At 41.3% G+C, this 12,956-nt stretch overlaps 1 pseudogene across 1 annotated transcript; it reads left to right on the top strand.

Moving 5' to 3' along the window:
- The first annotated feature begins 3,298 nt into the window (after positions 1 to 3,298).
- On the top strand, positions 3,299 to 11,310 carry LOC309649278 (solute carrier family 52, riboflavin transporter, member 2 pseudogene; annotated as a pseudogene). The gene is made up of 2 exons: positions 3,299 to 3,325; positions 3,717 to 11,310. The product of its transcript is annotated as a solute carrier family 52, riboflavin transporter, member 2 pseudogene (transcript).
- Positions 11,311 to 12,956: the final 1,646 nt, after the last annotated feature.

Below are 12,956 nucleotides of genomic sequence, written 5' to 3'. Positions count from 1 at the left end.
GGATAGTTAGAATATAACAGATTTCATTAGGAAAAGCATTGGCTAAAGTGTTAACTATATCCAGTTCTTGCAAAATCATTTGTGATGTACCTTTCTATTTTATCTTGTAATAATTCTTGCACATACACAAGGAGAGGGTAAGACGATTTAAAAGGCTTTATAATGCTAACAGGTGCTTCCTTAACTCTTCCACTTAAGATTGACATTTAATATACTCTTAGGAGGACATAAATTCTATGTTTTATTCCCAAATGATAATTTGACATGTCAGAAGATACAGAAAGGTTTTAATACTTAAGAGCATTTACCTTCATCACCTCCCACAGTATCTACAAGCCATACAGATGGACCAGACTCGGGCAATTTCCAGGCTGCAAAGAAGGGGCTGGGGGGCGAGGGGACACTAAACAGAGCCCAAAGTTGAGGAGACAGAGACTGAGCTGGGGGAAGCCTAGATGGTTAGATTTTGCAGGGCCAAGAATAGGAGAGGAGGCACCACATGGAGAGAGAGCACCTGAGCCCTGGAGGCCTTGCAGGCAGAGCACTGGTTGGCACATATGTGAAAGGCCAAGGAAAGAACTAACAAAAAGGAGCAGAGGGCTTCCCTGGTGGCGCAGTGGTTGAGAATCTGCCTGCCAATGCAGGGGACACGGGTTCGAGCCCTGGTCTGGGAAAATCCCACATGCCGCGGAGCAACTGGGCCCGTGAGCCACAATTACTGAGCCTGTGCGTCTGGAGCCTGTGCTATGCAACAAGAGACGCCACGATAGTGAGAGGCCCGCGCACCGCGATGAGGAGTGGCCCCCGCTTGCCACAACTAGAGAAAGCCCTAGCACAGAGACGAAGACCCAACACAGCCATAAATAAATAAAAAATTAATTTAAAAAAAAAAAAGGAGCAGAACAATTTCCAAAGATCACACATGGCTCTGAGTAGTTCCTATTCCCACCAACCTTTAGGGAGCAAAGAAACTCAGCAGCAAAGGAAGATTGTTCAGGGAACTGCTACTTTTCATAAGAGGCCTTGTGAAACTATTTGACTCTGAAAACTATGTGCCTACACAGCTTTGATAAGAACAATTTCTAAAAACACCTATTAGAGCAGCACTATTCACAATAGCCAAAAGGTGGAATCAGCCCAAATGTCCATCAATGAATGAATAAATAAACAAAACTTGGTAGAACCATGCAATATAATATTATTTAGCCATAAAAAGGAATGAAGGGATAATTTTGGAATGATATCACCAAGATGGAGACATAGGACAATCCTGAATTTCCCTCCTTCCACGGACCAAATGTGTAGCTACACACAGAGCAGTTCTCTCTGAGAGAAATCCAGAAACTAGTTGAGTAACCCCTACACTTCAGGTGACTGAAAAAGTATCCACATCGAAGCAGGTGGGACAGGCTAAAACACACTTTCACCATAAACCCCACCTCCAGCACAGCCCCTTACAATCAGGAGTGATTCCAGCTTCTTCCTAAGAATTGAAGCATTTGGACTACTCATATAGCACTCCAACTTTTAAGGCTGCCACCCAAGGGCCCACAAATCAGTTACCTCTGAGAGCCAATGGAACTTGCTATAGTCCCAAGATCTATAGCACACAGAGCAGTTCTTAAATGGGTGTGCTGGCACTCCCCATGGCTATCCCCCCAGGCTCAGCACAGAGGAAGGAGACAAAAACGCCCATCTCCCAGTTTTTTCTGGGAGAAATTTGACTGCATATGTCACTAGCTGCTGTGTGAAGTTCTGGCACCTGGTTAGCTAGCATCTAGGTGCTGCCTGGGATCGTCCAAGGAGCCCAAAAGAGCAATTAGGCAAGAAAAAGAATTAAAAGGCATCCAAATCCAACAGGAAGAAGTAAAATTGTTCCTGTTTGCAGATGGAATGATATCATATATGGAAAACCGTAAAGTCTCCACCAAAAAAAAAGAAAAACAAACTGTTTGAAACTAATAAATTCAGTGAAGTGGTAGGATAGAAAATCAATATACAAAAATCAGTCGCATTTTTTATATATTAACAACAAACTATGGGAAGGAAATTCAGAAAACAATCTCATTTACAATAGCATCAAAAATAAAATAAAATACTTGGGAATAAATTTAACCAAGGAAGCGAAAGATCTGTACACTGAAAACTATAAAACACTGATGAAAGAAGTTGAAGAAGACACAAATAAATGGAAAGATAATTAGTGCTCATGGATAGGAAGAATTAATGCTGTTAAAATGTCCATACTACTCAAAGTGATCTACAGATTCAATTCAATCCTTAGCAAAATTCCAATAGCTTTTTTCACAGAAATAGATAAAACAATTCTAAAATTGGTATGGAACCACAAAATACCCCAAATGGACAAAAACATCTTGAAAAAGAACAATGCTGGAGGCATCACAGGGCCTGATTTCAAACCATGTTAGAAAGCTCTAGTAATCAGAACAGTATGCTATTAGCATAAAACCAGATACATAGATGGATGGCACAGAACAGTAGAATACGAGACCCCAGAAATAAACCCACAGACACCTGCTCAATTAATTTTTGACATGGCATGATATCACTCAAAAGTGGAATCTTTTAAGAAAAACAAAAAACAAACAAACAACAAAAAATATATATATATATATCTCAAACTCACATGGGCGCTGGACCATGCTGGGGGCGCGCCGGCCCAGGGCTTCCCTGAGTCCAGGACGGCTGGTTGGGAGTCCTCACACAGGCTTGGCTGCGCTTTCCGGCCCCACCGGTTCCGGGACGGAGCCGTGACCCTGGGCGTGAGGCAGCGTCCTCGAAGCTCGGCGGGCAGGCCTGCCGCCTGGTCAGGGAGCGCGGGCGCCTGACAGGGAGCAGGAACCCGGGCAGGCGGGTGGGCGGGCGGCTACCCTGGACCGTTCTGCGCCGGCGCCTTACGCAGCGAGGGGGCGGGGCCCGCCGCGTTGACGCCCCCAGGCTCCAGTCGGCCCGGCGGTCCCGGATCTCACAGAAGCCGCGGAACTCTGCGTGGCGCTTGAGAGTGGATCCTGTCCCGGAGTCTTTGTTCCGTGATGTGAGGGTGAGTGTGGTGGTGGTGTTGGGAGCTCGGACCCGAAGGCCACCTCCCTCTTTCATCATCCTCCCCTGGGGCTGTGGCGCCTTCCTGCTCCCCTGCCTGACGGCCTCGCCATGTGGTGATGCTTGACGGGGTCTTCTGTCCCCAGAAGAGCCTGAAGCATCTTCTTTGGCCCTAGGTGAGGACAGAGGAGCTGGCTGTGACCTTGGCCCTGTCCTGGATGTCCCAGCCTTGGGCTGAATGGCGGCATCCCCGCTGGGCCTCCCGGTGCTGACCCACCTGCTGGCAGCCCTCTTTGGCAGGGCTCATGGGCTGCCGTCACAGGATCCGGGGGGAGCTGCCTGTGGGTGGTAAAAGACCTCCCCGAGGGTTGGAGTCTCCCCTCCTACCTCTCTGTGCTTGTGGCGCCGGACACCCTGGGTCGGCTGCTGGTGGTGACTCTGTGGCAGCAGCCGGCCCCAGGCAAGGGCGAGCGGGCCCCCATCCTGCTGCCGCCTTCTAGGGTCTCCTGCTGCTGTTGCGGTCACCACCAGCTGTACCCACAAGGGGCCCAGGGCCTGGCCTGCAAATGGGAACCCCAGGAGTGGAGGAAGATGCCTGGCGCTGCAGGAGCCACCCGGCCAGGTGGCAGGCATCACCCCCAGCCCAGACCCTGTAGCCCATCGGTGGTGCCTGTCTGCTGGGCCTGCTGGCCACCACCAACGCTCTGACCAACGATGGGTTGCCTGTTGTGCAGAGCTGGTTCTGCTCGCCCTACGGACACCTGGCCTACCACTTGGCCGTGGTGCTGGGCAGTGCCGCCTCACCTGCTTCCTGACCATGGGCGTTCTATGCAGGTCCCTGGCAGCGCTGGGCAGTCTCTCTCTGCTGGGCATGCTCTTCGGGGCCTGCCTGATGGTGCTGGCAATCCTGAGCCCCTGCCTACCCCTGGTGGGCACCTCTGCAGGGGTGGTCCTCGTGGTGGTGTTGTAGATTCTGTGTCTGGGCATGTTCTCATACGTGAAGGCGGCTGCCAGCTCCCTGCTGCACGGGGGGGATGGGGAAGGGGGGAGTTGTCACTGCTGGCGGCAGGCCTGGCCATCCAGGTGGGCTCCCTTTTCAGCACTGTTGTCATATTCCCTCTCACCATCTACCACGCGTTCCCCAGCAGGAAGAACCATGTGGCCCAATGTGCCTTCTAAACCTGGGCAGGTGGGGACTTTGCTCCACCCCACCTGTCTTCAGATTGGGGCTGCCACAGTGCCTGAGTGCCCACAGCCCAGAGAGGCCCACCCCACACAGAGCATGCTGTAGGACGCCTGCGCACTCCACAGGAGAATCTGGGGACCACAGAGCAGGCTCGAAGCCAAAGCCAAGCGGGGATGTGGACTTGGCCCCGGGCCTGGGATCTGTGTGGGATTTGTACAGTAAAGCATTTTTATTCAAAAAAAAAAAAAATCAAAAGAAGCAGAGTAGAATGGTGGTTGCCAGGTGTTGGGGGGGGTGGTGAGGGAAATGAGAAGAGACCGGTAAAGAGTACAAACTTTGTTATAAAGTGAATAAGTTCTGTGGGTCTAATGTATAGCATGGTGACTATAGTTGATTAGACTGTACTGTATATTTTGAAATTTGCTAAGAGAGTAGATCTTAAGTGTTCTCACAAGCACACACAAAAAAGATAAATATATAACGTGACGGAGGTGATGGACATGTTAACTTGATTGTGGGAATTCTTTCACGATGTATATGGATATGAAATCATCACGTTGTACCCTTTAAATATATTACAATTTTATTTGTCCATTACACCTCAGTAAAGCTGAAAACAAAAAGGAATGAAATTTGATACATGCTATAGTGTGGATGAACCTTGAATACGTAACACTGAGTGAACGAAATCAGACACAAAGGGTCACATATTGTATGATTCCATTTATATGAAATATCCAGAAGAGTTAAATCCAGAGATAGAACACAATGGTGGCTGACAGAGGCTGGGGAGAGGAAAGAATGGGGAGAAACTGTTTAATGGATAGGGGTTTTACTCTGGAGTGGTGGGAATGTTTTGGAACTAGTTAGAGGTGGTGGTTTCACAACATTGTGATTGTGCTAAATGCCACCAAATTGTGCACTTTAAAATGATTCTTTTTATGTTATGTGAATTTCACGTTCATAAGTTATTCTTAAAGAGCACTTATTAGACAAAAATAGTTCTAATTAAGCTTTGTAATAACTAACACAATTTATTTTCTCCAGAAATCTTGATGGAAAGACTTTCAAAAGATTAGATCCACAGTGAATGGCAGTCATCATTGCCAAAATATTAACATAACAAGAAAAGTTGCTAATTTGTTTGCAATTTACTGAAGAAACAAACATTGTCAAGATAGTGGGGAGGATTTGTTGATGCTGAATCTCTGCCACATTTGTACAGGGAAGCCTTAAAGCACCTTTATCTTTTAAACAAAATATAAATTGCTTTTTGATTCAACACTGCTAGCCTAACAAGTGGGAAATTTCTCCTATTTTAAATTCAGCTGAAGATGAGAATTATAAGTGTATAATGAATGAGAGCTATTTAGAAACATGAATGTAAATGTTCTGTGGCTTATGGTCAGTCCTTTGTTTTCAACAGCTTATGCATTTGGCTTCTCTAGCTTGTATTTGTATTCTGATTGTGAAGATTATTTCTGAATCTTTGTTTCACATATTGCAATGCCATTTGACATTGGAAAACCTGGAAGATATGATTACTTTGGGTTTGGTTTTCTTTTGTTTGAATGCAAATCAAAACGACATGGAAACATCACAAGCATTTTTGCAATTTGCACTTTAACAGGAAAAAATCAAACATTAGTTTCTTCCTTTGGATTTCAATAGGAGACAACATGATATGGAGTTAGGGAGTCAGGAGGACCTAGATTTGAACCCAGGTCCTGCCCTTAAAAACTTACATTGCAGTGCACATAATAGGTAGCTATAATTATTACCATTATCCAAAAAAGCAGAGGTTTGAAAGAGAAGAAAAGGGAAGTATATGAGAAAGGAAGGAGAAGAAAAGATTAGGAAAAGGAAGAGGAAAGTGAGGAAAGAATAAATTAGAATTTCAAGAGAATCTAGTTGGTAATTTATGCTGAAATGGAAAGCAAGAATCCTGACTCTTTGCCCTGGTTATTCCTCTGATTTTACTATTTGTTCTTCCTTTTCTTTGCTTTCCTCTCTTTGGGGTTGTTACTTAAAATGTCTCATCAGTTTCCATCTCCTCTTGGGTAATATTCTATGAATACACATAATTCATTAATGGGATAAAGGAATAACAAACCAGTGAGACAAAGAAGATTTGTGAGGTCAAATTTTAACTAGATCTGAACATAATGGAAATTTAGTGTTTCAAGCCCAAAGACTTGACAACTTTACTTTTCCTAATGCATCTTTTTTCTGACTATTAAAGTCACTATTAATACATGATCCCCACAGAAAGTTTAGAAACACAGGAAGGTACTAGGAAAAAATTAAAATCACAGTAAACATGCCCACCCTGAGATAACACAGGTAGTATTTTATTTTTTTCTTTCCAGTCTTTTTTTTCTAGTCTGTGGTCTCAGTCTGTAATGTAATATTGTCTTCTGATGTTATAGTTTTCATTATGTCATGAGCACTTTCCATGTCATTTTTTCCAAAAATACCATATCTATTGTGTAGATGTATCTTAGTTCCATTTAACATTAATAAAACATTAATGTTAAACCTTCTGCCCCAACGTGCACCCCAACTCCAAACACTTCCCCTCAGAATCGTAGCAGAGCTGTAAAAGAATGGTAACCTGGCCTTAAGATTTAAGTATTGTCATATGTGTCTTAGTTTTACAAGTAAAAATTCAAGGTATATCTGAAATATCTAAAAACTTGGAAAAGATTGAGAAATAAGACAGCCTTTTTCCCAAGTATTTTTTTACTCTTCATATTATATTATACCTCTCATTTCCACATCAACTTCCATACAAGTGTAAAGAAAGCTTTTCCCTTTAAGTTCTTTTTCGACTTGAATTTATTGCTTGCTTTAGCAAAGGCAAGGCCATGTCCTCCAGGAGACAAAGAGATCATTCTGGCCACAGACATGCTCAGGCCTTGACTTTTCCTTAGTCAGAAAGGCAATTTGCCCACAAAATTAACTAAGTCATGTCTCAGCTGACTGCAGGTCAATGGTTTTCCCTCAAATTTGGTCCAACTTACCCCAGACCTGACATAAAAATTTAAAAATAAAATGAAAACCAATTCAGGTGCTACCTTGAGCATTTGGGGTTTTGTTTATTTCAAAAAAGAAAGTATGAAATGCACAGTTTCTTTTTAATTCTCTGGAGACAAGAATTAGGGAGAGGCATCTTAAATATTTCAACTCCCTTAAATATTTTAACCTCCTTGTAAATATTATGCACTAAATAAGTATTTGTTGATATGAGCAAATGAATGAATAAATTTTAGCATTTAATAATGTAGATAAATATTTGTTGATATGAGCGAATGAATGAATAAATTTTAGCATTTAATAATGTAGAGTTCGGAAACCAGGGAACAGGAGTCGACTCTTGTGAGCCTCAGTGTTGCGGAAAGAGGTGGCAATAGAAACATGTTTGAGTCCTGCCATCTCTGTTTTCTGGTTTTGTTTTGTGCAGGTCACTCTGACATTTTTTTTTTTTTTTCCTGCATGAAAAGTAAAAATCTGGCTGAGCCTTAGTTTCCCCATCTATTTATAAAATTACATTGTAACCGTTTGTCTTCACAGATGGGGTTGATGAGTTGAGATAATCGTGATTGTTCATGTATGTTGTAAACAGCAGAGTAAATGGAGAGCAACAGACCTCAGACCACATTTAGCCACGCCAGCTTGGGCAAGTGACTCAAATTCAATAAGCCTGTTTTCTTACCAGTGAAATGCGGATAATACGAACTTAGGAAACTGCAGCTTTAAAATGTGATAATATGTGTAACATGCGTTGCAGAGGCCTGGCTTCTAACAGTAAAGGGAGAGCTCTGTTTCCCCTTCTGCTTCACAACAGAAGCTTATTTGGGGACTGTCCTTCAGGCTCATCATGGTACATGTAGCCCAAGACAGGAAGTATTGAACCAAAAGTCTGGCCTCTTCAGAGTTCTTCCTGTTTCCGGGCTCCAGCACTTCTTCCAGTGCTGCGCCCTCTGATCTTTTCCAGCCATTAAATACTCTTTTCCTGGGGAATTAAAATTGTTTAAATTTGTCAAGAACTTTTAGATGTAGATTAAGTTGTAATTATGTTTCAGGAACTCTTGATGCTACAGTTTAAAAAGTAGGGGAAAATACTTGTTTGTATTTAATTTTTTCCCTTTTTTTCCCCTCCGCTGATTTCTTAAAAATAGAACAACTTTCACTATTCGTGACATAGATATCAGGCAGAATAATATTGGGAAACTCCTAGTATTTAACATCAAAGACATTTAGCAGGTGTTAATTTTGAAATTTTGTGTTCAAACATTAATAGTTTTAATAAGTAGTTTAAGGAGTCAACTTCAGAAGTAGTTATGTTTTGTTAATGAAATGATTACCACCCAATAATATAATTTCAAGAACATATTTTATTAATGAAAGTGTAATGAACAAAAACCAATTATGCTGAAGTTGCTATGGTGATTTAAGTTTATTTGAAATATTTTTGCTTCCATTTACATCCTTGCAAAGGGAATTTTTATGTTTTTCAAAATAAAGGGGAATTGAGCCCCCAGAGAAACCCTCCCCCAATGAGCTCACCCATTTTGAAGCCATGTAAACTGTTTAATATATAGTGAGAGACTATGGCCCCCAAAGTCTTGCAACAGTTAATTCATGTACCATACAAAGAGTAGTCTTTGTGATAGTTTATTTCCAGATAGCTGCCATTAATTTTTTCCCTCCTGATACCATTCCCCCATCATACGGTGGAATCTATTTTTTATGTCATTCCCCCATGGAAAAGTAGAATCTCTTCCCTTCCTCCCCTTGAAACTGTGCTAGATTGAGAGACTTGATTGACCAATAGAATGCAGAGGAATGATGCTCTGGGACTTTTGAAGCTAAGTAATTGGAAGCCTTACAGCTTGGTATGCTTTTGCTTTCTCTTAAAATGCTCTGGGGGAAGCCAGCTACCACTTGAGAAGTTTCACTCCTGTGGCACCACTAATGTAATAAGCCCAAGTAACTTGGAGAGGCCCTGGAGTGTGAGAAGCTATATGGAGAATGAGAGGTATCCAGGAGCACTGAGAAGCCAATTATGTGAGTGAAAAAGCCATGTTGGGAACAGGTCTTCAAGCCACCCCAGTTGATGCCACAGGGAAGAGAGGAACTGCCCAGTGAAGCCTTTCCCAAAATCCTAACTTACAAAATTTTGAACAAAATAAAATTGTTGTTTAAGCTAATAAATTTTGGCATTGTTTGTTACTCAGTGATAACTGCAATACAAAAAAATAATCTTCTCTTAGAAATTTGGTGTCATTGATCCATCGACAGTTCACAAATACTCACTTTTTTTCCCATTGTGTGACATTGGTATGAGCTGATCTACTTACACTCTTTCACTTAGTTTTGATTGTGATCAGTCACAAACATTTATGAGACAACTGGGCAGAGTTCAAGATGCAGATTCTGGATGGAGAAGATGGAGAAATTAAACAGCTTATATAGTAGTAAAGCCTCCAACCCTGGCTTCATGTAGCTCAATAAACTTCCAAGGAATAATGGAAAAAATGTGCAGGATTCAGCCTGTTGGTCAATTTCATAAGGGTATGCTTCTTATATTAACATTAGAATTAGATTAACATTAATGTTAATCTAATTAACATTAGATTCCTTCCTTCCACCAACTTGCAGGAAGAAATCGAGTGGAACAGTTAAGAAAATGTTGCCTTAAATAAGGTGAATAATACAAATGCAGTCTAAAACCAAGCATAAGCTCTATCTATGATTATTTGGGTTATTAAATAATTTGCCCTACAATCACCTTTAGCAAGATAACTGAAAATTTTTAATTACAAGCCCTGAAATTAAAAACTCAATAGTTATAAATCACAGAGACTTGTGACAAAGACTTGACCATGGAAAATAAAGTCTGAAATAATTTCCTTCTAAAAGTGAAAATTTTTGATACATCACATTGTGGTGATGAATAAAAATGTAGGTTTTTGTTTAAGAAACCAACATGAACAAGCTAGAGGAATTCAAATTATTTTAATAAAATATATTTTCTTCACTGTAGTTTTTAGAAATGAAAGATGAGAGGATTGAAACCAAAAATGTGACCATAAGAGAAAATATAAAAATTCTGCTCCCAGGTAATGCTCAGATGAAAATAACATACATGCTCATGTCTCATAAATGTATCTTTTTATCACAATTTAATATTAAAATATTTATGCTTTTCTATTTGTATTGAATTTTTTAGCCCTAGTTGGAGACAATAAATCAGAAATTAAAAGACATTGAGTTTTAGGCTTTTTACAGCCTGACATGTAATTGATTAATGTAAATATTTAGAGTTTAGAAAGCTCTAAAAAGTTACAACTTTATCCAGAAAACAAGGGAAACTGTGCACAGTTACAATTTGTACCTTTTGTTACTATTGTGTTGCAATCAATTATCCTGTCAATATTTTTGCTTTTTTTCTTAAGGGAACTAGATATGGTGTTTTTATTTTATTTTTCTGATAATCTCTTTTCATTATTCTATTATACTTCAAAGGGCATTTGACTGCATTTCAGAGACATATTAAGAATAGATAAGTCTGGGTCATTAGCACCAAGACATGGCCCACCCAAGAGCCTGTAGGCCCCAGTGCTGGGACACAGCAGGCTAAACAACAAACAAGATGGAACACAGTCCCTCCCATCATCAGACAGGCTGCCTAAAGACTTCCTGAGCCCACAGTACCTCCAGACATACCCCTAGACACAGCCCTGCCCACAAGAAGGCCAAGATCCAGCTCCACCCACCAATGGGCAGGCACCAGCCCCTCCCACTAGGAAGCTTGCATAAGCCTCTAAGCCAGCCTCACCCACCAGGGGACAGACACCAAGAGCAAGAAAACTAAAATCCCACAGCCTGTGTAACTGAGTCCACAAACACAGGTCAGAACCTACTCTGTGACCAGCTGGTCCCTGGCCCTTGGGTGACAGAAGAGGAGTGTACTGCTGGGACACATAGGACACCGCCTACAGAGGGCCACTTCTCCAATGTCAAGAAACATAATTAACTTTCCACATACATAAAAGCAGAAATAGGGCTTCCCTGGTGGCACAGTGGTTGAGAATCTGCCTGCCAATGCAGGGGACACGGGTTCAAGCCCTGGTCTGGGAAGATCCCACATGCCACGGAGCAACTGGGCCCGTGAGCCACAACTACTGAGCCTGTGCGTCTGGAGCCTGTGCTCCACAACAAGAGGGGCCGCGATGGTGAGAGGCCCGTGCACCATGATGAGGAGTGGTCCCCACTTGCCACAATTGGAGAAAGCCCTCGCGGAGAAACGAGGACCCAACACAGTCATAAATAAATAAATAAATAAATAAAAGAACGTGAATTTCTTTAAAAAAAAAAAAAAAGCAGAAATAGAAATTTAGACAAAATGAGACATCAGGGGAACATGTTCCAGACAAAGGAACAATATAAAACCCCAGAAGAAGAACTAAGTGATGTGGAGATAGGCAATCGACCTGAGAAAGAGTTCAGAGTAATGATCGTAAAGATAACCCAAGAACTCGTGAAAAGAATGGATGCACGGGGTGAGAAGTTACAAGAAGTTTTTAACAAAGAGTTAGAAAATATAAAGAACATCCAAGCAGAGTTGAAGAATACAATAAATGAAATGAAAAAATACACTAGAAGGAATCAACTGCAGAATAAATGAGGCAGAAGAACAGGTAAGTGAGCTAGAAGACAGAGTGGTGGAAATCACTGCTGCAGAACAGAAGAAAGAAAAAGGAATGAAAAGAAACAAGGACAGTTTTAGAGACCACTGGGACAAAGTCAAACACACCAATATTCACATTATAGGGGTCCCAGAAAGAGAAGAGAGAAGGAAAGAGCCTGAGAAAATATTTGAAGACATAATATCTGAAAACTTCCATAACATGAGAAAGAAAACAGTTACCCAAGTCCAGGAAGCTCAGAGTCCCATACAGGATTAACCCAAGGAGGAACATGCTGAGGAACATACTACTCAAACTGACAAAAATTAAAGATAAAGAAAAAATATTAAAAGCAATGAGGGAAAAGTAACAAATAACATACCAGGGAATCCCCATAAGGTTATCAGCTGATTTTTCAGCAGAAACTCTGCAGGCCAGAAGGGAGTGGCATGATATATTTAAAGTGATGAAAGGGAAAAACCTACAACCAAGAATACTCTACCCAGCAAGGCTCTTATTCAGATTCAACAGAGAAATCAAAAGCTTTAGATACAAGCAAAAGGTAAAAGAATTCAGCATCACTAAATAGGCTTTACAACAAATGCTAAAGGAACTGCTCTAGGCAGAAAGAAAAAGCCACAACTAGAAAAAAGAATTACAACATGGGAAAGCTCACTGGTAAAGCAAACATACAGTAAAGGTAAGAAATAATCCACACACAAATATGATATCTAAACCAGTAATCGTGAGAGGAGGAGAGTACAAATGCAGGATATTTGAAATGCATTTGAAATTAAGAGATCAGCAACTTAAAACAATCATGTATGTGTGTGTATATGTGTGTGTGTATATATATATACACACACACATATATATATACAGTGTGTATACATATATATATGTACACACACACACTGCTATATCCAAATCTCATGGTAACTGCAAACCAAAAATCTGTAATAGATATATACACAAAAAAGAAAAAGGAATCCAAACACAACACTAAAGAAAGTCAT

Source organism: Balaenoptera physalus (genome assembly GCF_965194825.1).
Source record: "Balaenoptera physalus genome assembly, chromosome: 1".
NCBI lineage: Eukaryota > Metazoa > Chordata > Mammalia > Artiodactyla > Balaenopteridae > Balaenoptera > Balaenoptera physalus.
This window is presented reverse-complemented; position numbering and strand designations above follow the sequence as displayed.